At 38.3% G+C, this 27455-nt stretch overlaps 1 protein-coding gene across 1 annotated transcript in view; it reads right to left on the bottom strand.

Annotated features, from left to right (window-relative positions):
- The window catches only part of SCFD2 (sec1 family domain containing 2), a 423086-nt gene that overhangs the window by 311193 nt on the left and 84438 nt on the right, over positions 1–27455 (bottom strand).

Raw genomic sequence — 27455 nt, 5'->3', positions numbered from 1 at the left:
CTTATTGATTGTTCTTTTGGGGAGGGATGTGGAGAATGGAGAAAATCCTTTAAGATAATAAAAATGAATATATATTGCCAAATTTGTAAAACAAAGTCCTAAACATCCTGACTTGAATCTGAAGAGCATGGGTGTTTCCTCATTTTTTCCATAAGGAAAGAGCTCCCTATTCAAATGACAGAAGTAATGTGCTTTGAAAACTATATATAAACACTACTACTGCTACTGCTGCTAGTACTATTACAGAAAGTTCTATGAGTGGATCTAATTTTTGCCAAATTACTTTTTCAAAAGAATTTAGCTTGACCATGTACAGAGGAAAAACAAAGTATATGTAATGATATGTAATTGGAAGGAGAACTTAGGGAGCTTGTCCATTAATGTGTATAATCTGGAACAAGTGGTACAGATGGACTATAACTTGAACCCAAGATTAAAAAACAAGAGGAGGGGGGTCAGGATTGCCTTCAGGAAATGGCAAGGGATCTTCAATTGTCCCAAATTTCTCCCAGTAACAAAGGCCCATCTTTTTAATAGAAATATCCTATCAGTGCTGCTAAGTGGTTGTGAGACATGGAACACAATCTGTGAAAAACTGAAAATTAGTATCACACAGAGGGCAATGGAGATGCATGGTGGGTATGAAAAGTCTTCAACATATGACAAATGAGAAACTCTGAAGAAGAATAGGAGCAAAAGATGGAATCAGGGAAATGCATGACAGACAGATAAGATGGGATGTTCTGCCCAAATGTTCCACAGGATGGAAGGGGGGAGGGAGAGGAGAAGGAAGGAAGGAAGGAATGAAGGAAGGAAGGAAGGCAGGCAAGAAGACAGGAAGGGAAAGAACACTTGTTAAGGGTCTACTATGTGTCAGGACTCTGCTAAGTACTTTAAAAATATTATCTAATGTACCTTCACAACAACCTTGGGAGATAGTGCTATTATTATCCCTATTTTCTTATGAGGAAACTGGGGCAAACAGATTAGGTGACTTGTTCAGGATCACACAACTAAGTATGTGACACCAGATTTGAACTCAATATTCTATCTACTGTGCCCTATCCAACTTCTCAATGACAGCATTATGAAAAAACCAGGAAGCTCCCTGGGACACTGAATGGACTCTGTCCAACTTTGGGGAGGATATGGATAAGTTATGCACAGAATGGGCAGGCTGAAATATGTTGTAATCTGAATTTTTGGAGGGAACATCTAATTTGAGAATACAGATACATCTGAGTTAAGTTTTTGAAAAAAATCATTTTAATAGATCTGCTAGTTAATGGGCACATATGCTTGGCCAAGTAACAGCCCACTTTAATCTAGTAGTCAATACCACAGAATGCCTTCATGGAAGAAAGGAATAGGCAATAGACTGACTCCATTTTGCCAGTCATGAAATGAGACATAAAAAGCTAACACATGTATCTAGGATGCAAAGGCTATAAGGCGAAAATCCAGGTCTTTCTCCTTCTAGGGGAGACCATGAACATACTTGGTGTTTAAATTCCCCTAAAATATTTTTATTTTACCAAAATCTTTTATATTAATAATGATACATACAGTTTATAAGATTTTGGTAAAAATAAAAATATTATATGTATATATGATTTTGGTATAATAATATTGGTATAATTGGTGTGGTAATATTGGCATTTGGTATAATAATATTTTTATATAACAATAAAATAAATAAAAATGGTTGTTTGGAAAAAAAAAGAGTTTTAAAGTTAAAAAATGAAAATGCAAACAAGCCAAACAAAAAACACCCCCCAAACTCTGTATTTGAAAAGATTTTGTGAAAATTTGTCTATAATTGGCAGCATGTTCAATGGTTGAAAGGCTGGCCCCAAATGAAATGATAAAGTAGAAGCAGATTCTCAATTTTATTAGCTGTTGTTTAATGGCTGTTATCCAGAATCTGGTAAAAGTAAATAAATGAACAAAAAAAAAATTCATTGCCTGCTTACTTAATCACTGTTATCTATAAAGTAAATTATCTCTCAGATATTTCAGATAAAAGCTATTATCTTAGAAAAACATAATGGAATAAAATAATTTAAGAATATTTTGAGAAAAGAATAAAATTCATATTGTAGAAGAATTTTGATGAGGGCATATGTTACAGGTAAAAACCTGTGTCTCTCCTATAGCTGGCAAATGTCCAGATTCCCAAATCCCACCAAGCACCATGGGAGTCTATAAGAAGCAACAGAGGAACGACAAAAAAAATTCATGTTTAGAAACATATGTGACTAGCTCTGCTAACTCCAGCCAGTCCCTTTATTCCTCGTCTACCTGACATTAAATTGAAGGAATCAGGTTTCAGTATCACTGGGTTTCCTGACCATACTGTTTTTCCATTAAGCTTATTGCCAAAACAGCTTTAAACAGTGTCAGTTAACACTTTCAAAATCTTTTCCTATATTTCTTTTTTTTTCATGTATACTACGCTTTCTGCTTTTTTATAAGCACAGGAAAACTGCACTAATTTTAAGCAGAGTTGGAGAAACAAAAGTTGGACTCCACATGACTCAGTCAGTTAGAAACACAAGTGAAACTTTGGTGCTAAAAAATGAGAATCGGGGTTCTGTCACCAACACACTATTTGGCCTGAGGAAAATCACTTCATGTGTCTCTGATGATGGTGGTGGTGTCTGATAGCTCAGCAGTTATTCTAAACATTTTCTACTTTCTAGGTTCATTTTCTTCCTATATGAAGGCAAAGTCTTTTTACAATAGATTTCAAAATGTTAAATAACAACAATAATAACAACAAAGCATACCAAAGATGTATTTTTTTCTTAAGTACAACTTGCTGAGAACTATTTAAAAAATTACTGAGATGGCAGATTTTGAATGTGAAAAGAAATAGAATTTATTAGTAAAGAAGACAGGAGCTATTGTAAAAATACTATTTCTTTCATATTGCCAATCGAGTATAACATGCTTAGATCTATAAGCCAGTACCAGTTCTGTTTATCATATTTGATCTTGATTTCAGGGGAATGTCAAAATATCAAAGAAACACCATTGCAAAAAAAAAAAAATTGGAAGCAAAGAACTAGTGGCAAAGAGGTTAAAACCCAAATTTGTACTGTGTCTTACCCACTTAGTATTTGTTATCTTTAAAAGTTAAGAGAATTTTATTTTTACCAAATTTGATTTGGGACCCAGATATGCAAAAGAGAAAGTAGTAGCAGATTCCACAGAAACACTCTTCTGCAGCCTCTCAAAGGGAGCTTTATTTTTTCCTGAAGACCATGGAATGTTCACCAGATGTGAAGCACACATGGCATTTGTACATAAGAGTGATGCGATGATAAAAGATTAATCTCATCACTAAAATACAAAATAATAATCACAAAGAGATGATGGGAGAGTGTTTGGTTCTGTTTTTATTTATATATATAAATTTTTTTTGAGCCAGAAATATGATTGGGCTGATTATTTTTCTCATCCTTGGCCTCTTACTGTTGTTTTTTTTATTTTAAAAGAGGATTTGGACATATGAAGCCTACTACTTGGTTGGTCTGAACTCTATCCTAGTGAAATTCAACTCTTACTCAAATAAAAAGGAAGGATGAATCAGAGATTCCAAGTTGGTTTTATTTTTTTAAATGCTAACATCAACAAACTTTCTATTATGTGCATGTTGCACATAACACCATGTCACACAGTGTGCTACGCACTAGGAATAGGGGTAGGAACTAGGATAGGGATGTCATTTCATTGGCTTAGAAAACTGGAGGGTGAAAAATCTCCTTCAACCGAGGAAGACTGGCACCTTCTCTGTGATTTATAAACCCAGAGAATTATCTGGGATAGGGGTGGGGAACCTGCTGCCTTGAGGCCATATGTGGCCTTCAAGGTCCTCAAGTGTGGTCCTCTGAGTGAATCCAAATTCCACAGAACAAATCCCCTTAATAAAAGGATTTGTTCTATAACACTTAGACTCAGTCAAAAGGCTGTACCCAAGGACCTAGAAGGCCACATGTGGCCTTGAGGCCACAGGTTCCCCAGCCCTGACCTAGGACATGGAGAGTTTCAAGTGACATGCCCACTGTCACAAAGCCAGTATGTGTCAGAGCAGGAACTTGAACACAAGTCTTCCTAACTTCGAGGAAATATATGATGTTGTCCAGGCACTGAGAATACAGAGATAAAAAAAAGTCACTTCCTTGTCAGAGTTATATTGTATTAGGGGAAGAAAGGATAACATATACGAAGATAAGTACTTTCAAAACATATTGAAATAAATAAGATATTAAATACATTCTTTTTTTTTTTTGCATTTCTATTTTCCACTTCCAACTTCATGCCAGATTCAATCAATCAACAGTGTCAGGCACTGTACTAGGCAGTGACTCATTCATTCATTTATTCACTCATTTATCAGGTTGGGCTTCAATATCTCACCCAGACGTGAAGTGCAGCAACCACTCATGAGCTTGATCCCAATACTGATTGGGCCAGAAGCATCTTGCTGCTCCATTTTTCCTCCTTAGACAGTCTGATATGGGAAGTTTCTGGAAAGCCACCAGTCAGGGTATACTGGTTTAAAAACCAACTCTCAGGAAAAAAAAAAAAAGGTGAGCAGGACACAACTTTTTAAGTTTAATCTGAATTATTAACATTTATTTCCTCCATCACTTTCTTAAGTCTAGATAATTAACCAAACAATAAATCAAGTCCTGATTTATAGATTTTGACAATTTCTGAGGTATAAATGTCCATACTGAAAATTTAACAAGTGGTTCTTAGAAGCTGAGATCAGCTGGCTCCATCCCATCCTTACCGTTGGCTTTGAATCCCCTCTAGGAATAAAGCACCTTGCACATAGCAGGCACTCAACACGTATGTAGAACTGAATGCCTAAATTAGTAGTACAGATTACACATTACCATGGTACTACTTTTCAAAGATTTTGCCTACAGAGATATGAACAATGAATAGAATCCTTTATTACTTTGAAACAAGTCTGCACCACTCTTCATCTTCTTACACCGTGCTACTTTTCTTAGCCTGGGAAAATTATGCTCTCTTTCTGGGTCTCAGTTTCCTCATTTAAAAAATAAAGTGACCGTATTAGATGACCTCTAAGTCTTTTTCCAGGCCTAAATCTATACTAATCTATACTACTATGATCTTCCTCAAGGTGAGATTTTAGTAGGGCGGAAGACGTTAAGGTCCAAAAGATGACTTAGATCAGTCCCAAAACATGGGAGATTTGAATAGCTCATCTATAACTATAAGTGAACATCTGTATTCAAGAAATCCCCTAATAGCACAAATAAAAATTGTACCCTTCCCTGAAATTTGAGAAAGTTTTATAGTTTCTGATGTAATCACATTTGGGAGATTCCCATCCTACTTCATCCAAGCAAGAAAGTTACAAGTACATCATATCACGGAACGTATCTGTAAGGTTTTTGCTTACCTGACAATTTTTCTAACATTTGAGAATTAGCCCCATTCTTTATAAAAGAGATTTTGCCAAGATTATGTAGAGCTATATGACAAGGGATCCTCCAGTAAGCAAATCTATGCCCAACAAAAACTAAGCATTTATTAACTGCTTATTATGTGACAGGTATTATGTAAGCACTGAGGATACCAAGAACAGTTCCTGCCCTTAAGGACCTTACATTCTATCCAAAGGCCTGAAACCCCTAAAGTGGAGATTTAAAAAGAAGCAAGATACCCTCACACCTCCCCTCTGAATGAAAACAGTGAAGGCTAAGGTCACAGTTGAGAAGTAGGTTTCAGAGACAAGTAATCCAGAAGGGAACATAACAAAGTAGAAAGAGGATGGTCAGAGTCTACTTCGTCTCCATCCATGGATGACTGCTGCTTGGTGTCTGTATGTAGCTACATAGGCACAGGGGATGCAATTTGTGGACCCACAAGATTATAATACTTTCCTAAGAATATAGCTGTAAAGATAGAAGGAACTTCAGAGACCATCTCTCCTTACCTTCTCATTTGACAGATGAGAACGCTGAGGATCAGGGGGGTTCACTGACTAGCCAAAGTCACAAGGTAGCAAGGATTAGAGATGGCATTTGAACCCAGGTCTTTATGACTCCAGAATGTAAGCGTCTTCAGGGCAGGGGCCACCTCAGTTTTGTCTTTGTATACCTAGTATCTAGCACAATGATGCTTGTTGACTGATTAGATTATATGTTGATTCCATAAAAGCTAATCTTGACATTCTCATCTCTGACACCAAACCAGTTTCCTTATCTTTACTCTGATGGGTCAATGTAATTCTCAGGTCACAAAACTTTCATGCTTCTAATTCTACTGTACTTCCATCCTCCATTAGTAGATTTCTCCTATTGGCATTTATTTCTAAAATGAAAAGCATCAACCAGAATATCCTAAGGAATATTACCTATTTCAGGGGCACGAGGTAGGAGTAAAATTAATAGACATGTAATTTACTACACATTTCGGCAAAAAACGACAACAGGACTTGTTGCTCTATATTTGTCTTCTCAAAAAAAAAAAGAATAAGATCAATTTTATTGATAAGTGCTGAAATAAGGAGGAATATCCTGGCACTGACCAAATGTGTACGTCCTGTCATAGAAAGTGAGCTGAAATGTGAAAAAGGAATGGAGTGTCCCTCGGTGGTCTTCCACGCTGCCATAGATAATTAACTGCTGTCATACTTCCTTTAAGGAGGTCTCTGAACTTCTTCGTCTCTCAAGTGGCTAAAGGAACCTGGGCAGTTAATCAGAAATGGAATGGAGGTATATTCTTTGAAGTCTATTATTTCTTTTTTAAAAGGCTTCAATCAGCTGAATAACCCATATTTATATCCTCCTAAAATGTAAAAGGCAAACACAATTTGTTTCTTTTGATCAAGAATGGATTTCAGGATTTTAAGTGTTTTCTGTGCCTAATTTGAGCTGTAACTGAACAAATTAGGCAGTACTGTTTTGTTGCTGTACAAAAATACTATATATTATCTCACCCACTGGTGAAGGACTTAGCATTTAAGGCCCATCAGGCACACTTATAAGAGAGTTATCAGGGTCTAATCCATTTGTTCCCCCCCTGCCGCTCAAACCTGGAGACTTCTGAGCACACTGATTTTCAGTCCTTGAAGCTCATTTCTAAAATGCACTAAGTCTGGCATGGGAGTGGTCTTCTAAGATTCCTTTATTTTCTTTTTCTTTTAAGGCCCCTGAAATTTCACAGTGAAAACACCTCAGGCCCTTATGTGTGACTAGTACAGTTGTAAAGTTGTATATGTGCCCAATACATATTCAGCCTTCCAGTTCCAAATGACACATAGTGCCCAGCACTGATAGATGAAAAACTTTCTGGGAAAAGCAAAGCAAGGAGGATTTTTCTGAAAATGGGTTTTGTTCTCTGTAAAGGAGGAGGGCTTCTCCCACAGAGTATGGCAACCCAGACTCAAAACCCTGTAAGAATTAAGCTGAGTCAAGAGGAAGTGGGAAATGAAGGGCCAGGCTTGCAGAGGCTCTCACTTCCAACTAAATTAGGGACCAAAAAGGATTTTTGGGAAAGATATGAAAACTACTATTAACAATGACATTTACATAGAATACTACTGTGCTATAAGAAATGATGAACAGGCTGACTTCAGAAAAACCTGCAAAGACCTATACAGTCTGATGCTGAGTGAAGTGAGCAGAACCAAGAGGACTTTGTACACAATAACAGCCACATTATGCAATGACTAATATTGTTAAACTGAACCCTTCTCAGCATTACAAGGATCTAAGACATCTCCAGAGGCCTCGGGATGGAAAATGCTATCCACATCCAAAGAAAGAACTATGGAAGTCGAATCGCTATCACTTATTTTTACCTTCTGTTGAGTTGTGTTTCATCTTTCTGATGGTTCCTCCTATTGGTTTTAATTTTTACTTACAACTTCACTAATGTAAAAATGTTTAATAGGAATGTAAATGTAAAACCTATATCATATTGTGCGCCATCTTGGGGAGGGTGGCGGGGGGAGGAAGGGGGAGAAAAATTTTCAACTCAAAAGCATATGGAAGTGATTGTTGATAAATCAATAAATTAATAAAATTGAAAAAAAAAACAATGACATTTACAAATGCTAAAAAGCCTTATATACGGTGGCACATTTTACTTATTCATCTTAGGCATTTAGTTCCCAAAGACTATGAAAGTAAAAACAACCCATTAATAATATTCATGTTTACAAAACTTCTGAGCTTAATTTCCATTTCTACATACGTTTCCTGGCTCAGGTCTCCCCTGCTCCAGTGCATCCTGAACCAAGGAGGTGCCACCATGATGTTTTGAAAGGGTAGGTCTGACCATGTGACACCCCCACTCAGTGAGTTCCACTCAGTGGCTCCAGGACCAAATACAAACTCCTCTATCTGACACTGAAAGATCTTCACAATAACTTGGCCCCTTTCTACTTTTCCAGTCTTTTTTATCACTTTGCTCACCTTTGCACTAGCTGCCTCTCATGCCTAGAATGCATTGGCCCCCACCTCCACTTCTTAAGCCACTTCCTGGCTTCCTTCAACATGGAGCTCCAGTGCCACTTTTGCAGGAGGCCTTCCCCTCCCAGTTGCTAATGCTTTCCCCTCTCAGATCACCCTCTATCTACTCGATATATCTTAGATGTAACTATTTACATGCTGTCTCCTTCAATAGGATGCATTCTCCTTGAGGGCAGGCACTATATCCCCCCCTGCTTTGCACCCCAGTGCCTAGCATAGCATTTGGCATAAATGGCCAATACAGTATAGTAAAGTGCTTGGCATATGTTATTGTTCAGTCATTTTTCAGTTGTGTCCGACACTTAGTGACCCCATTTGGGGTTTTCTAGGCAAAGATACTGGAGTGGTTTTCCATTTCCTTCCCCAAGAAAAGAAAAAAAAAGTCTCTGCTCTCAAGGAATTCCCAGTCTAATGCTAGATACCACATGCAAACAACCAGCTAAATCATTAAGTCATTCAATTGTTCATGAAGACCTATGTCTTCAAGAGCTCAGTGATATGGAAGATGTAGATAAATAAGTATAGGACATGATCCTTGCCTTCATGAAGGTTATGGTTTAGTTGGATGATATAATATATATATATGTGTGTGTGTGTGTGTGTGTGTGTGTGTGTGTGTGTGTGTGTGTATATATATATATGTACATATATATAATATGTATATATATGTATATGTACATATATAATATATATGTATATATGAAATAATCAGAGAACAATTACAGGTGTGGTATGTACCATTAGTGATGAGGACTTATTAGAAGGGAGAAATCAGTGCAGACTGGAGAGTCAAGAAGCCCTTGGGGCAAAGTGAGTCTCAAACTAAGCCGGAAGGAAGAGTGAGATTTCATTGCTTACTTAAAAACAGGTGATAAGTTGCTGATATGTTAGTAAAAGAGGGAAATAATTGGCAAGAAGGGTCCAGTAAGGTGTTCTGAGGCTCAGGTTGGAGGTCTTTTGTGACAAAATTCAACAACCAAAGCAAATCTTGGACTAAGTTGCCAGAAAGATTCAGCCCTCCCTCCCAAAATATTTAACAATCATTTATCAAATGTGATACCCTCTGCTAGGTATTGGGAGAGATACAAAGATAAATGTGACATGGTCTGTGTCTTCATGGAACTTAAGGTGATACCAAACACTGCTCCCTCTCCACCCCGCCCCGACCCTACCCCTCTAATACAGAAGAACATACCATAACTGCAGAGGAGAGGCACCTTCTCATGAGACCAATGCATTCTAGAAAGGAAAGATCACATCTGAAGGGGGTAGAGGTGTGATGGGAATCAGACGTTTCATAGAGAAGCCTGGCCTAAGCCTATGAGTGAGTAAAAGAGCAAGCTTTCTCTGAGGCCCACTGAAGCTCATAAACCAATAAACAACTTCATTTTTGTTCCTTTTCAGGAGTCCTAAGCATCCATTATGGAAGTCACCTTGGCACAAAGACAGATAAAGTGAGTAGAGTAGACTCTGGTACTATAAAGGCACAAGCACCATTATTATTCCCATTTTGGCCCAGGCAAGCCAGAATGACTATGGAAAGTTATACACATTTTGTCTTAAGAATAATAATCATTTATTTATTTATTTGATTTTCATAATACCTCTGTGAGATGATTACCAAAGGAATTGTTATCCACATTTTACAGATGAAAGAACTGAAGTTCGGAGAGATAGGCCGGCTTATACTCATGGTCACAAAGCTGGGGAGTAGAATTCGAACCTAGGCCTTCTCTGATTACAAAATTTCCCACTACAGCATGTTGCCTCATGCTATTTTTAAGACTTGAAAAAATCCAATCCTGTAAGATTCCAACCAATGACTTAGTTCCTATTTATTTTTTTTTCCTGTAACACAAAATGCTAGGGACTAAACAGTTAGGCTAATGCTCACTCTGTCACATCAGCAGGCCACTCTGGGTTCCAGAGGCAATAACCCTCAAAGTTCTGCTTTCCAGTAAGGGAAATGCAGCAAAGGCAAAGAATTACATGGCCTAAATGCTCAACTCCTGGTTCCCAATTACGTTAGCACCACGCCTACCTCCCTTGAAATCTGACAATTCTCTTTTCCCAAGAAAATGAGGAACAAGAAGTATTGATTCTTTTCTCTTTCTCCTTCCCCACCATTTGTCTTTTCCCTTTAGTCCCTTTAAAATATGTTACCTCAGTGTGACAGAGGAGAAAAACAAAGTGATGGCACAAGAGAGATTCTGTTCAAGAAAAAGTGATATGGAGACAACGAAGACCTAAAGAAATACATTTTTGGTAAAAGTATACTCAAAGACTGAAGAAAAGTACAGCTGGATCTGTATTTTATAGACTTAGCCAAAAAAAAAAAACAACTTGTAAAGAACTCTGCATTTTGGAAAAGTCTTTCAGAGAAAATATGATATAAAAACTGAGTAAAGTTGGGGAATCTATCTTATCCACTACATACTTCTCCCAGGATATAAGATATTTACAGTCAACATATTCTGAAACAAATAGCTACATACTTATATATAATATATTTATATTGTATATGTGTGTATGCACAAATGTTTATATAGGTATATATCATTTAACCATGCTATTAATGTACAACGTAAAATACATGGCACAGGCATGGTCCACTTACATCCCAGTTTTGACCAAAGCCCAGGAGAGGTGGCAAAAGCTGAAGAGGGCTGCTCTTAACCATCCTTTCAATAAAACAGACAGGAAAGTACTTTGCCAGCAAGAAGGTAAAGGAGTGATGGACATTTCTGCTAGATTTGTGACCACATGGAATACAGCAAGATGGCATTACAAAATGGAAACAATAATAGTCAAACAAATAACAAGCAATACCTAGGGCCACTACCCTCATGGTAACAGGAGAAGCCTTGCAGAGAGAAAGTTGTCTATTGCACACACAGGAGAAAAGCTAGAAAACTGATATTCCTGGAAAGACTTAAACCTTCACTAAAGTCTTCTAGGTCCAAGATGTCTTCAGGATAACACTCTGATTATAGAGAGCCTGAGTCCCCAACAGAACCATGAGTCTTGGAGGAATCAACTTCCCAAGCTAGGGAAAAGTGGAAGAACATGCTCTTCATGAGGGAAAGTGATTGATATTGACTCTGAATGCTTTTTGATTCATTTTGCGGCAGCTAGGTGGGGCAGTGGATAGAGTACCAAGTCTGGAGTCAGGAAGACCTAAGTTCAAATGCGACCTCACACATTTACTATTTGTGTGACCCTGGGCAAGTTACTTAACCTCTATTTGTCTCAATTTCCTCATTTGTAAAATGGGGATAATAATAGCACCTACCTTGCAGGGCTATTGTGAGGATCAAATGAAATTGGTTGTTGTGAGGATTAAATTATAAAGTGCTTAGCACAGTCCCTGGCACACAGTAAATGCTATATAATGTTAGCTACCACCACCACCACCATCATCATTATTGTCCCAATTAAGTGTTGTACTGCTTCCAGGCCTTTCAGTACCTGAGTCTGTTAGCATGGTGAGCAATGGAATGCTTAGTCCTGAATTAATTTCGGACATTTTCAATTTTTAAACAAAGTGAGGCAAGTGAACCAGAGAGGGAAATTACTGTTAAAGGTCCCAATGCTTTTGAGTGAGACAATTAAACAGTGAGAGATCTCTCAGATGGACTGAGTGTAGCAGTTTTGTAGACTGTTACAAACTCATGGTTGGTTACGTTAGCCTGAATAGGCCCAAGTTTCAAGTTCCTAGAAAACACATGATCTGTACTGTTACATTAGTATTAGGTAATGGCTAATGCTAAATAAGGATAAAATAGCTAGGATTGGTGGTATAATGTCAGTTGGAAAGGTAGTCTGGGGACAGGTAAAGGCTTTAAATATCACATGCTACATCTGTATTAGCAAAGGCACTTACTATACATTTGCAGCTGGCTAAGACAACAAACTCCTCCATACCTCTTAACTGTTAGAGAAAACAAGAGGCTGCTTCATTGCCTTGACATTCTGAGCTAGGGAACAGAGTATTTGTTTGTGTATGTATGGACTCTTGGCAAGGTACTGGCTGCCAGTATTTGTGACACTGACAAATCTGCTTAAGATTTTGCTCTAAAATGATTATGCTTTATAGAATGATTTTGCAAGTCAAGCCAAATAAAGCCAACAAGCATTTATTAAGTCCCTACTGTGTTGCAGACACCGTGCTAAGCTCAGAGGATACAAAGAAAGATAAAAATAGTCCTTTCAAGGACACTGCCCTCAAGGAGTTTCCAATTCAATGAAAAACCGTATGCTAAAGATATATCCTTAAAAGATGCATACTAATCAAAATCTTAATATGTACTCTGGAAGGTGCCCTTTAAAGAATCTGATGGTGAATCCTTGAGAGTAAACAGAAGCACCTCTTTATAATTTATCTACTTTGTAAGCCAGGATTTTCATTTAGAAGGTTTGCTTAATGAAAAGCAAATCCATATTTTAGGAAAGAAATATAATTCTCTCATTGTCCAAATTTAAAGAAAAAGACATTAAAAATCACATCCCAAGCAATTACCCCACTTAAGAGCAATTACCTGAAATGACTGTGCTGAAGAGAATGAAAATACCATATTTTTTCTTCCTTGGAGGAAAAAATTCTATATGAACAGAAAAGTGTTTCATGGCTGAGTTACTTCATATCTGCCTGTTGTAAGACATGCAAAAACAAGTTGTAATAAACTTACTACAATATGTAGTTACATGTTGTAGCTGGCAACACTTCTGGCCAGCTTCCCTATGTTAGCTCCAAAACAAGTACATGGTCCTTTTTTCCCCAAGCCAGAAACTCTGAATGGTGCAATCAAATCATTCTTTTGCACTTTCCACAAAGTGGAACAAACCATGGAAAATTTGACTTTATCCTGAGCCTGATATCTACAAGGTAGTGATCTAGCCAAGAACTATGCCTTTTGATTTTTGAAAATGCTCAGTACAATTTTCAGTCAAAATTAGAAAACAAAGAATCTCATTTGAGAAAAATTTCAATCAATTTCATTATCTTCAGGGAACATTTACTGGTTTATATTCCTCTCCCCTCCCTGCAGCTCATTACAAGCCTTTTTATTTTGTTGTCTTATTAATAAATCCTTTTCTTCAAAATGAATAAATGATGTAATATGCAAAGAAGTAGCAGGTAAGCAAACGATTCATTAAAGACCTTAAGTGTGCTCTCCTTCTGTCCCCTGAAATTACTTCTAGATATTTTGCATTTAATTATCTGTTTCTGTTCTTTTCCACCTCACTCTATTCCCCCCACCCTCCTGCCCGGTAAAATGTGCACTCCTTACTGTAGGTGGTGTTTAGTTTTTGCAGTTCCATACCTCACCCAGCACAAAGCCCTACACATCATAGGGACTTAATAAATGGCTCTTGTTAAATTGAATCAAATCTGTGATTGACAGTGGTCTGACTTTAATAAAGATATTCCACTGGATAAGATGGCAGCTAGGTGGCACAGAGGATGGAATGCTGGGCGTGGAGTCGAGAAGACTTATCTTCCTGAATTCAAATCTGGCCTCTGACACTTACTAGCTGTGTGACCCTGGGCAAGTCACTATAACCCTATTAGCCTCAGTTTCCTCATCTGTAAAATGAGCTGAAGATGGAAATGGCAAACCACTCCAGTATCTGCCAAGAATGGCGTCTTCTGACTTCAAAGACAGCACTCTTCCCACTGTACCAGGGTCACTTCTATGTAAATGTAATTAAGAATTGTCTCAGGCAAAGATCAAGCATACCTTCTTTCCCTGAATGCTGGTATAACCTGATTCTCCCAGGAGCTGGTGTTTCCCATCCCCCCCAAATGCCTTGTATTTATTTTGTATGTACTTGTAAGCAGATGTATATGTCTTCGCCAATATAGAGCAAAAGCTGCTTCATTTTTGTCCTTGTATTTCCAGCACCTAGCACATAGTAGATGGTCAATAAATTCCCTATGGCTAATTGATTAATTTCCATCACTAATTAGCACTGGGTTCAAGGTAAGGGGGGGGAGGGGGAGGGTTATGTTAAGTATCACTTTAATATTAGTAGAACACATATAGCAAAACACTTCTAGCTCCAACAGAACTTAAGAGAAGGAAAACTTCTAAAGCTTCTGCATCATATTTCTGAACCTAGGACTACCCTTCCATAAATCTCTGATGACTCACATGGTCCTAGATCTTCCATAATACTTCCCTAAACAACTCAAGCCATGCCAGTAGGACAGTGGGACACCCTCCTGGTTCAATACTCCTCCCTCCAAGAATTCCCTTTGGGTAAGGATTGGACTCCCTGACTTCCAAATGCTTTTCTAGACTTTGGATACTATTTATGATTCTAGGATATGGCACCATATAGATCTATTACAACTACAGAAGCTGAAGGCATTGTTTACCATATCCTTTTTACTCCTCTAAATAAGAACCTGAGTTTCAGGTCTTCAATACAATTGATCTTGAGGAAACTTGTTCTCTATAATGGAACATTTTGTCTCTTCTAGAAAAGGCTCAAATGGAAACCCTTTAGCAACCTTTTTTGTCATCTCTAGTCAGTTAAAAAAAAAAGAGGAGGTTGGCTCATTATTATAATCAGTCAGAAGGCAATTAATCAACAAGCCTTTATTAAATGCTTACTATGCACCAGACACTGCGCTAAGCATTAGGGGTACAAAAAAAAAAAGGCAAAAACTAGTCCTTGCATGCAAAGAGCTCATATTCTAATGAAGGAAACGACGTGTGAACAGCTATGGACCAATAAGACATATTCGGGGTAAAGTGGAGGCAGCCTCAGAGGAAGGCACTAACACAATCTTCTTTCTTTAATTCCAAGAGGACGTTTACCAAGACTGCAAAATTAATATCTCTATCATTAGCTCATTCCTTTAAAAACAAATCAACCTTTTAAACATTGCCTTTCCTTCTCTTTACTTCAACCTCTTCTTTTCAACTGAGATGACAAAATAGTGATGACAAAACAGGTAACTAAAGGGTTCCCATTTGAGCCTCTTCTAAAAAGAGACAAAAAGTTCCATCATAAAGAACCAATTTTCTCATCGATTTGTATTCAAGACATGAAAGTCAAGTTCTTATTATCCCCCTCATGTCCCAGGTCTTTCTGGGTAATCACACTGCATATGGACTTAAACGCTCCGCTGCTAGATACTGTATGACTTCAAGTAAGCCACTTAACTTCTGGGACTTACAGTTTTGTCCTTTTTAAAATGAGAGAGTTGGATGAGATGACAGTTAACTATACTCTCTACCAGCTTTAAAACATAAAACACTATTCCATAATAAATTCAAAATGGATATGAGACTTTAAAGATCATGCCACAAAATAATTAGAAGAGAAATGGATCAGATACTTTTCATATCTATAGGTAGGAGATATATTTTTTTATTTTCAATTTTTAATATTTATTTTAGTATCCTTTTAAAAAATCTAATGTATTCTTAACCAAACAAGAGATATGGGCAATTATAAAAGATAAGATAGATAATTTGATTACATGATATTGAAAAGTATCTGCACAAATAAAATTAATGCAGATATTAATTAACAAAGCAAAATTAATAAGAAGGAAAGTAATCAAATGGAGAAAAAATCTTTGTATCAAATTATTCAGATAACATATATATAATATTTATAAGATATACAGATGAGATAAACAGCTGTTTGATCTGAAGGTTAAATGAGATAATATTTGTAAAATACTTAGCACAGTGATTGTCACCTGGTAGGCACTTAATAAATGTTTTTCATTTCCCCTCTACCTCCAACAGACGAGAACAAAAGAGTTTTCTTAAAAGGTAAGTAGTCAAAGGATATGAGTAAACAGTTCTCAAAAGAACTGCAAACTATTAATAACACTGTGGAAAAATGCTACAAATCAAATAAGAGAAATGCAAATAAAATAACTGAGGTTTCACCACACATCCTACAAACTGGCAAAGATGACAAAAGATGGAACTAGTCAATGTTGGGGGTTATGGAAATATAGACACAACAGTGCATTCAAAAAACAATTCAGGAATTATGACAACAAAATAACCAAAATGTCCATACCCTATGACCCAGAGATTTCATTAGTAGGCATATACCCAAGGAGATAGAAAAGAAGAGAATCCCATATACATCAAAATATTTATAGCAGCATATTTTATAGTAGTAAAAACTGGAAGCAAAGTAGGTGACCATTGATTAGGGAATGGCTAAACAAATTGTGGCACATAAATATAATGGAATATTACTGGGCTGTAAGAAATAAATATGATAAATACAGAGAAGCATATAAAGAAAGACTTACGTCAACTGATGCCAAATAAAGCAAGGAGAAACAAGAAAACAATATACACAATGACTACAGCAATGTCAATGGAAAAAGCAGCTACAAATCAATCAAAATGGAATGTCACAAAATTACAAAGATCAAACATGGCCTCCAAAAGAAATATAAGAAGACATCCCACCCCACTCTTCTCAGAGGTGGAAGGGGCATAAGTATGCAACTATATATATGTATGTAGTGTGTATGTGTTTCCCAATTTTTTTCACGTATCGATCAGTTTTGTTGATTTTTTCCTCTTTTTCTTTAAAAATATTATTTGTTATATAGTATGGCTCTCTGGGAAGGGAAGGGAAAGAGATAATGGCAAAATTTATTGGTGATACAAAAAAAATTCATTTTTAAAAAGTATAAGATATTTAATCATCAACAAATACAAATATTTCAATATATGAAGAATATGAAGAGAATTGTATATGATATTGTGGACTTCTGTGATATGCAATTTATAACACATACGATAAACTGAATGTAGTGAAAATTTGTCTTATGTATCCTTTTCTTAATTTCTTTGTTTTCTTATGTGCATTTTAAAATATTTTATGTATGTGCTTTACAATTTTTTTACATCGCTATCACTACCGACTAATTCATTCCCCTTCTGCCTGCCAAGGGAGCCCTCCTTTGGGAACAAATAAGTACTTTCAAGCAAAATGAATCAACCCACTGGCCATGTCTGAAAATGTACGTCTCGCTTTGCACCTGCAGTCCATCACTGCTTCGTCAAGAGGTACATGGCATGGCACAAATCCTGAAGTCATGTTTAGTCACTACTTTGATCAGAGTTCTGAAGTGTTAATCTTTACATAACTGTAGCGCAGTGGATAGAGTGCCAGGCCTGGAGTCAGGAAGACTCATTTTCCTGAGTTCAAATCTAGCCTCTGACACTTACTAGCTCTGTGACCCTGGACAAGTCATTTAATCCTGTTTGCCCAGGAAAGAGAAATCATAAGAGACTTATTAAGATTGAACTGTTTACATTCCTGCATGGAAAGATGATATTTGTAACTCATGAGACCTTTGTCAGTATTAGGGTAGTTGGAGGAAAAAAATTATATGTATGTATATGTAGGTAGATAGATAGATAGAGGGTACAGGGTGAGCTGAAGATTAAGGGGTCATATCTGGAGAATAAAATTAAGGGATGAGGGAGGATTATACTTGGAGAAGAAAAAAGGGAGAGGTAGAAGGGGTAAATTATCTCAAAAAAAAACCAGAAAAGTCTCTCACAGTGGAGGGGAAGCAGGGAAAGGTGAGAGGGAATGAGTGAATCTTATTCTCATAGGATTTGGCTTAAGGAGGGAATAACATACACATTCAATTGGGTGTGGAAATCTGTCTTACCCTACAGGAAAATAGGGGGAGAAGGGGACAAGAGAGCAGGGGGGTGATAGAGAGGAGGGCAGATTGGGAAAGGGGGTAATCAGAAGTAAATACTTCTGAGGAGGGACAGGGTCAAAAGACAGAATAGGATAGATGGGAGGGCAGGATAGGATTAAGGGAAATAGAGTTAGTTTTTCACAACATGTCTACTAAGGAAGTGTTTTGCATAACTGCACAGGTACAACCTATATTGAGTTGCTTGCCTTTTCAATGAGGGTGGGTGGCGAGGGAGGAAGGGAGAAAATTTGAAACTCAAAGTTTTAAAAACACATGTTTTAAAAAAAATGTTTTCGCATGCAACTGGGAAATAAGAAATACAGGAAATGGGGGTACAGAAGTCTATCCTGCTCTACAGGAAAATAGAAGGGGAAGAGGATAAGAGAAGGGAGGGGGGAGAGATAGAACAGAAGGCAGACCAGGGAAAGGGGTATTCAGAATGCATGCCATCTTGGGGTAGGGAGAGGGGTGAGAAATTTGGAACTCAAAAACTTGTGGAAGTGAACATTGAAAACTAAAAATAAATAAATTTATATTAAAAAGTAATAAAAAATCCTGTTTGCCTCAGTTTCCTCATCTGTAAAATGAGCTGGAGAAGGAAATGGTAAACCACTCCAGTATCCTTGACAAGAAAACCCTAAATGGGGTCACGAGGAGTCAGACATGATTGAAAAATGACTGAACGACATAACTGTGAGCATTATATAAACTGTTGTTTTAATTCAACTCATTTCACTCTGTATAAGTTAAGTTTTTCCCCCCAAAATCCACTTTATTCATCATTTCTTACTGCACAATAGGGACAAAGATAGGGAATTGGACCTTTCATTTCATTGATCTAAGGAATTCCCAAATGAGGAAACTCCCTTTACCAATGCAGGTCAGCACCTTCTCTACAACCTGGAGAGTTACCAGAAAAGTTTAGTGACTTGCCCAGGGGTACAATCATTATATCTCAGAGGTAGGATCCAAACCAGGATTTCACAGCTGCAAAACTAGTTCTCTATCCATCATACCCTGCCACCTCTCTGCACAATAATATTCCATTACTCAAATGACAGAATACATTTAGCTATTCCCCATCAATGGGTACCCACAATGTTTCCAGTTCTTTGCTATGGAAAAAAGTGCTGCTATAAATATTTTTGCACTTATGGGTCTTTTCCCTCTGTCTTTGAAATTTTGGGAGTATATACCTCATAGTGGAATTGCCAGGTTAAAAAATCTGCAAAATTTAATGATGTTAGGGGTATAGTTCTAAACTGTTTTCCATAGTGGTTGAAACAATTCACATCTCCATGGGATACTTTCCTCACTCTTTTTACTCTGGTAGATTTCACTCTGTTTTCCAAATGAGGAGCTCTTTATAAACTTAAGCCATCTCTAGGAACTAACTCCTTGCCAAGAAAGAAGTGGGGAGGTGTGATGTTCATTCTCCCAGTAAAGTTTAATCCAACTTGGCTGCAAACCTGTCATTACACAAATACTGCCTCCATGGCTATCAGCTGTCAGAAAGACATCTAAAAGCTTTTATGGCCTCAAACAACCAAGAGAAATACTCAGCAACTGAGAATGTAAAACCGGTTTGCTATAGAGCAAACAGACATAGCACCATTTAACCTACCATAAAAAAATCTCAGTCAATGTATCATATCATATAGCTTAATCTGGGCCATTAACACTATAATGTGTATTTTTCATTTCAAAGATGTAAAAAGTAGAAATATAGGCAGTACTTTTTTCTGACTATTTTGGTTCAGTTTACAACTCACCTTAAGGTTACTGTAAAGTGCTTTCATAGTTGGGTTTTTCAAGACTTAATATAAATTCAGCCTACAGCAATAATTAAAGATGGATAAAACATACTACATTAAAAAAAAGTATAAAGGCAGCTGTTTTTCTTCACCATACAGCCTGTAGTAACTTTACAACTACAATAAATCCTTGCTAATAAATATTTCCCTGTGATGATTAACATAAAAATATCAGCTACATATTATAGAAACAAGACAACGAGTCTTTTTAAAGAAGAAAAATATTACCAGACACTGTAGACAAGTATGAAGGACAGGATAAATATGCTTAAGTAATATTTGCCCCTTCTTCCAAAAATAACTAAAATTCAAGAAAACAAAAAATAGGTGTGAGTGTGGTTTCTGAAATCCACTTGACATAAAACATTTCTGATATTATAGTTACTACGGTTAATGTTTTGGGCCCAAGCAAAAGGGTAAAGAAAAAACACTCCACCAATCTTCTTCCAGATTAAGTATATTAGCATTTATGATTAAAAGAAACAAAAGTGTACAAAATATGCTTATTTGCTAAATGTTTTTATCTATAGAGATGTTAAATTTTGATTTGATAGTATATAATTAGGGTTATGAAAAGAATCATCCCCTTTGACCCAAGTATTGATAGTATTCCCTGGAAATTACAAACAAAAAAGAGCTAACTATTCCAAAATTCTCATGATGGCATTCTCTGTAATGACAAAAAACTGGGGGCAACCTAAATGAACAACAATAGGGAGAATGAATAATTAAATGAAACAGTGATGTGTCGGCTGGGATATGAGTCAAATTTAAATGAGTGTCTGTTTCTGACCAATCTCTTTCTCACTGAGCTGAGCAGCTAGGAGACAGGACCTTAAACATTTATAATCCACTTAAATTGGCAGCAGGGGAATTCTAAACTGCACTCTACCCTATCTTAGGCTGTCCCTCAAAAAAAAAAAAAGGAAGGAACAAAGGAAGGTAGAATATGAGAGAGGAAGAAAGTGAGGGAGGGGGGAAGGAAGGAAGGAAGGAAGGAAGGAAGGAAGGAAGGAAGGAAGGAAGGAAGGAAGGAAGGAAGGAAGGAAGGAAGGAAGGAAGGAAGGAAGGAAGGAAGGAGGGAAGGAGGGAAGGAAGGAGGGAGGGAAAGAGGGAGGGAGGGAAGGAAGGAAGGAAGGAAGGAAGGAAGGAGGGAAGGAGGGAAGGAAGGAGGAGGGAAAGAGGGAGGGAGGAGGGAGGGAGGGAGGGAGAGGAGGGAGGGAAGGAGGAGGGAGGGGAAGGAAGAAGGAAGGAAGGAAGGAAGGAAGGAAGGAGGGAAGGAAGGAAGGAAGGAAGGAAGGAGGGAAGGAGGGAAGGAAGGAGGAGGAAAGAGGGAGGAGGGAGGAGGGAGAGGGAGGGAGGGAGGGAGGGAGGGAAGGAGGGAGGGAAGGAAGGAAGGAAGGAAGGAAGGAAGGAAGGAGGGAAGGAAGGAGGGAAGGAAGGAGGGAAGGAGGGAGGGAAGGAGGGAGGGAAGGAAGGAAGGAAGGAAGGAAGGAAGGAAGGAGGAGGAAGGAGGGAAGGAAGGAAGGGAAGGAAGGAGGGAAGGAAGGAGGGAAGGAGGGAAGGAAGGAAGGAAGGCAGGAAGGAAGGAGGGAAGGCAGGCGGGAAGGAAGGAAGGAAGGAAGGAAGGAAGGAAGGAAGGAAGGCAGGAAGGAAGGAAGGCAGGAAGGAAGGCAGGAAGGAAGGCAGGAAGGAAGGCAGGAAGGAAGGAAGAAGGGAAGGAAGGAGGTAGGGAAGGAAGGAGGGAAGGAAGGAAGGAGGGAAGGAAAGGTAGAAAGAAAAAAAGTTTGCCTGTTATTATTATTTAAGCAATGAAGCAACATTGAGGTTACAGTGACTGAAGCCTGAAATCCATGCATTGCTGAATATCAGAACTGAGAACTTAGAAATCATACAATCGAACTATCTCATTTTATAGAAAAGAAAATTGAGGCCCAAAATGACCACCTTAGAAACATAAACTAGTTGTGAAAGATCTAGCACTAGAACCAGGTCTCCTGACTATTGTTATTCTGGCTGCTCTCAAAAATTGTGGGATAAGAGCAACAGTTAGACTCGGAGAAATTAGCGCCCCCTCAAAGGGCTAAGATTTTCTTCACAGTTGTGATCAAGCCTTTGTGGAAAAACTACAAGTTGTCTTTGTGCCCAAAATAGACTCAACTATTTTGTTTTCAGACAAGAGTCTTAGAAGACACAACTACCCATGGATTATACCTTGGCATTCAAAATTAATGGTTGTGCGGGCACTGAAGAAAATCAGTATGTTCATAAACAAAGGTCAGGGAGAATGATTAGCTCCAAAGTTTGCCTGGGCTCCACCACTGACTCATGAAGACACGGGAACAGCCAAGAACACAGAGCTATCTAGAGTAGGGTACAATTATGATGAAAGACAGGTCTCAAATTGTTTAAATGTCTACTTGGTTGCCTTATTCTTTTTTTCCCCTTTTTCACTAGCCATGAGCACTACTCAGGCAGCCTAAGGTAGTATAAATTAGTGGAGAAGACAGTCCCAAAAACTAATCATATTCACAGGCAGAGACAGAGCTGAGGCTTCCAGCCATCATCTTAGCCTTTCCAGGGATTCAGAGAAGCACTAAAGTGTTATAACAACCTTGGAGGAAATCTCTCTGGATGTATTTGCTTCCAAGTGGTTCTGTAAGTGATGTTACAGAATCATGGAGTTGGAAGGATCTTCAGAAGCCACCAAACCCAACACATATACAAGCAAGAATTCCTTTATAAGAACCCCAACAAGTAGCCAGTTGTCTTGCCTTTGCAGGATGACACCTAGTAAGGGGTAACTCACTATCTCCCAAGGAAGGATATTCCACTTTCAGAAAGCTCTAATCATAGGAAGTAGATTTTCCCTCAGCTTCCACCCACTGATTCAAGTTCTGCCATACAGGGGCAAATGGAACATTTCTAATTTCTCTTCCATATAACCCTTCAAACACTTGACAACAGCTATCAACATCCGCATGACAAACCCAACTACTTCATGGTCAGGGATGGCATCATGAATATAATGGAAAAAATACTGGACTTGGAGTAAAGAGATACCTAAGTCTGAACATTGCCTTGGACATTTACTAGCTGTGGGTCATAAGTAAATCCCTTAGCCTTTCTGAATCTCAGTAAAACTCAATCAGTCAGCCCTCTCTCGCTCTAATCAAAGTCAGTTGCAAGTCATGTCATCATCTCCCTGATGTCATGGTCCTCTTTGAGAACGAAGAACAAAAACCACACACAACAAAATTCAACTATAAATCTAATATAATAATAGCACCTACTGTCGTAGGTTGGTGTGAGGTTCAAATGAAATAATGTACGTAGTGTTTTGCAAACAAAGCAACAGATAAATGTCAACTGCTATTGCTATTATTATCTCAAGGTTCTTCACCATCCGTAGTCACCCTTTTCTGAATGTCCTCCAGTTTATCAATATCCTTCCTAAAAATGTAGTACCCACTTACTAGCTATGTGATCTGGACAAGTCACTTAACCCCAGTTGCCTAAAAAAAAAATTTTTTTTAATAAAATAAAGTAAAATGTAGCACCTAAAATTAAACAGGTGAGGTCTGAGCAGATGCAGTAAGGCTATTGCATACTCTTTGGAGACTACACCTCTCTTAATTAGAAAATCTAAGATGAAGTTAGCTGTTTTGGTCACCCCATCACATCATTAACTCATCTTGAGCCTGCAGGTAGTCCACTAAAACCTACAAATCTTCTGATATAAATTGTTCTCTAGCCATGCCTCCTCCAATTTTGACCTGGAAGACTGACTTATTTTTTCTCTCAACCTTACTAAAACACTGGCCCAAATGGTCCTCAGACAGTGTATTACTGGAACCTCAGGCTAGACTAATCATAAAAGGACGAGGACTTGTGATAACAGGACTGGCAAAGAGGGACACAGATGATTTAGAGGTGGGACATCTTCTAGATATCGCCTTCTCTGTAATGACAGAGCTAGCACAAGCCTAGTCTAGTTGTTCATATGAGTTTAGTCCAGATCCCAGGGACCCAGACCTCTGTTTTGGGATCTACCACCACAGCGAGCTCCCCTGTGTTTATTTTTTATTTAAATATTTTATTTCCCCCAAATTACATGTAAAAAACAATTTTTAACATGTTTTTTAAAAATTTTGAATTCCAAATTTCCTCCCTCCCTCTCTTTCTCCCTTCCTCCCTCCCTTTCTTCCACCTTCATTGGGAAGGCAAGCAATTTTATATAGATTATACATGTGCAATCATGAAAAACATATTTCCCTATTAGTTATATTGTAAAACAAAACGAAAGCCAACCAAAAAAAATTTTTTAATAAAAACACCAACCCATAAAAAAATAGTGAAAAATAGTATACTTTGATCTGCATTCAGACTCCATCAGTTCTTCTCTGGAGATGATAGCATTTTTTTACCAACAGTCTTTCTGAGCTATCTTGGATCATTGTACTGCTGAGAATAGCTGTCACTCACAGTTGGTCATAGTACAATACTGCTCTTACTGAGTATAATGTTCTCCTGGTTCTGCTTACTTGACTTTGCATCAGTTTGTCTAAGTCTTTTCAGGTTTTTTTTAAATCATCCCGCTTGTCATTTCTTACAATACAATAGTATTACAACACAATCATATACCACAACTTGCCCCAATTGATAGGCATCCCCTCAATTTGCATTTCCACACCACAAAAAGAGCTGCTATAAATATTTTTGTACATGTGGGTCCTTTTCTTTTTCCTTTTTTTTTTTTAACCTCTTTGGGATGCAGACCTGGTGTAGTGGTATTGCTAGATCAAAGGGTATGCCCTTTGGGCATAAGAGTATTTTAGTGTCCCAATTTTCCTGCATCCTTTCCAACACTTGTCACTTTGCTTTTCTGTCATATGAACCAAGCTGATAGGTGTGAGGTGGTACTTCATAGTTGTTTTAATTTGCATTCCTCTAATCAATAGTGATTTAGAGCATTTTTTCTAATAGCTATAGATAATTTAGCTTTCTTCATCTAAAAACTGCATGTTCATATCCTTTGCCCAATTATCAGCTGGGAAAGACTTGTATTCTTATAGATTTGACATAGTTCTCTACATATTTGAGAAATGAGGCCGTTAGCAGAGAAACCTGTTAAAAATTTTTTTTTCAGTTATGATTATTGTGTATCTCCCACCGTCCTATTTTTTCCCTATTTATCCTTCTTTCTCTCTCCTTTCACCTTGTCCCTCCTGAAAAAGTGTTTTGTTTCTGATCATTGCCTCCCTCAATCCACTCTGCCTTCTATCAGTCCTTCCCCACTTCTCTCATCCCTTTCCCCTCCTACTTTCCTGCTGGGGAAGATGGCTTTCTATACCCAACTGAGTGTGTATGTTTTTCCCTCTTTGAGCCAATTCTGATGAGATTAAAGTTCAAGCTTTATCTGTCCCCATCCCCCATCTTTCTCTGCACTAGAAAAGCTCTTTCGTGCCTCTTTTATGTGAGATAATTTACCCCATCCTACCTCTCCTTTCCTCCTTCTTCCGTGTTTGAAGGGGGACCACAACACCAACTCCAGCCTCCAACACCACAAGACTGAAATCCAGAGGCAAAAAGCAGCTAGTATACACAGCTAGCAAATTTAAATCTACTGGTCCCCTAATCCAGACATCCAGATTTGCAATCCACTCAAACAAAAGCCCCCTTCCACTAATACTTCTCCCTACACTCCTGTCTCCATTCAAGTTAGTCTTAAATGCCCTAGTCCCTCTCCTCCTCTGACATCCCCTTCCACTGACGCCTCTAAAATCCCATTCTGTTGATGGGGTGCTTGGGTGCCTGTGTTTGGGTAATTGTGCTTGGACCCCAATTTCTCCCTAGCCTCAGAAACACTATCCCTGACAGTTTCTCCCCAGCCCAAGGACACTGTGCCTAGCAATTACTCATGAGTGGGCCCCAGCAAGACCCTTATCTCTTTTCCTGGTGCAGTTACAAACAGCACCTGAAGGAATTATTAGTTTGAACTGGCTTTGCACTGGGTCATAAAGACATTCTTACCCACTGGACTATTTATACTACCGCCCTACCTCGTTACCTACATCCTGGGCTCCTCATTATCTGTATTCTAGACTTAAGACATATGTATACTCCCTACATCTATCTTGTCAAACAAGAGATTGATTGGTGGCAGACTGGACAACTCTCAGTTACTCCTGAACTCTAGTTAACTTAGTGACGTAGCAGGCCTAAAACCACACCTCCATGTGGCCCCCCTTGTGGGCTTTTCCCAGTGAGCTCTGGGTAAAATGCCTGCACAGTAGGTACAAGAAGTGCATGTTCTTTTAAGAAGTGACCACTCCTTAACCACTCCCTAATCCCATCCTGAATCACCTAGTTAGCATATCTGGCACATGTTTTATTGTATTTTATCCTATATAAACTTTAACTGTACCACTTTAAGATCACAGGATCTTTAAGAATCCTTGCCCACTGAAAAGCATAACAGTAAACTTTTTGCCAACTTGACTTAAAGAATGCTTGAGCCTGTGAATTCATTCCAGACGACCCATACTGTACTCCAGTCTTTGAGGGGTCACAATCTCTCAGACCACAACACTGTTGTTAATAAACTTCCCTGAACACTTCTCTTTTTCACCCACTTTCTATCTTTTATGAGCATGCAAAAATCTGGCTTCCTCCATAAGACTGGCTATCTTTAGCCCCCCAACCTCAGTTCTGGCTAATCCTTTCCTCATGCCATTGATACTCTGGACCAAGAGAAGTGAGTATCCTGCATTTTAACTTCTCCTTCCAGAACTTTGCTTTGCAGGGGGCTGTAGGTGGCACAGCGGACAGAGTACCAGCCCTGGAGTCACAAGGACCTGAGTTCAGATGCGGCCTCAGACATTTAACACTTACTAGCTGTGTGACCCCGAGCAAGTCACTAAACCCAATTGCCTAGCAAAAAACAAACAAACAAAACAAACAGAACTTTGCTTTGCCATAATCATTCAGCAACTTCTCTTCCTCTGAAGCTCACTCCACTCATCTATATGATCAGGTCCAAATGCCTGTCATTTCCCTGCCCTGAGCTCACCGTCTCCTTCTTCAGCCCCAACCCTGGCTTTATACTGGATATTCGACATACACAATGATGTTACCTCAAACGTGATGGCTTCTTAGTTAGCAACCTTTGAAAAACCCATGATCTAAAACTTAACCCAATTTCAGCCCCTAAAAGGGATGGTCACATCTTAGCTGTCACCGTCACCCAAGCCTGTGCCACCTCCACCACTCTGAAGTCTGAAATTTCCTTCTCTTATCTTACTATCCCCACAGCCTTAATATCTGTCTCATTCTTTTAAACCTATTCTTTTAAAAAACACACACACACACACACACACACAAACTTATTCTTTATCCTTAGATCAA

Source organism: Phascolarctos cinereus, unplaced genomic scaffold, assembly GCF_003287225.1.
Source record: "Phascolarctos cinereus isolate Bilbo 61053 unplaced genomic scaffold, phaCin_HiC Scaffold_9;HRSCAF=440, whole genome shotgun sequence".
NCBI classification, from domain to species: Eukaryota; Metazoa; Chordata; class Mammalia; order Diprotodontia; family Phascolarctidae; genus Phascolarctos; species Phascolarctos cinereus.
This window is presented reverse-complemented; position numbering and strand designations above follow the sequence as displayed.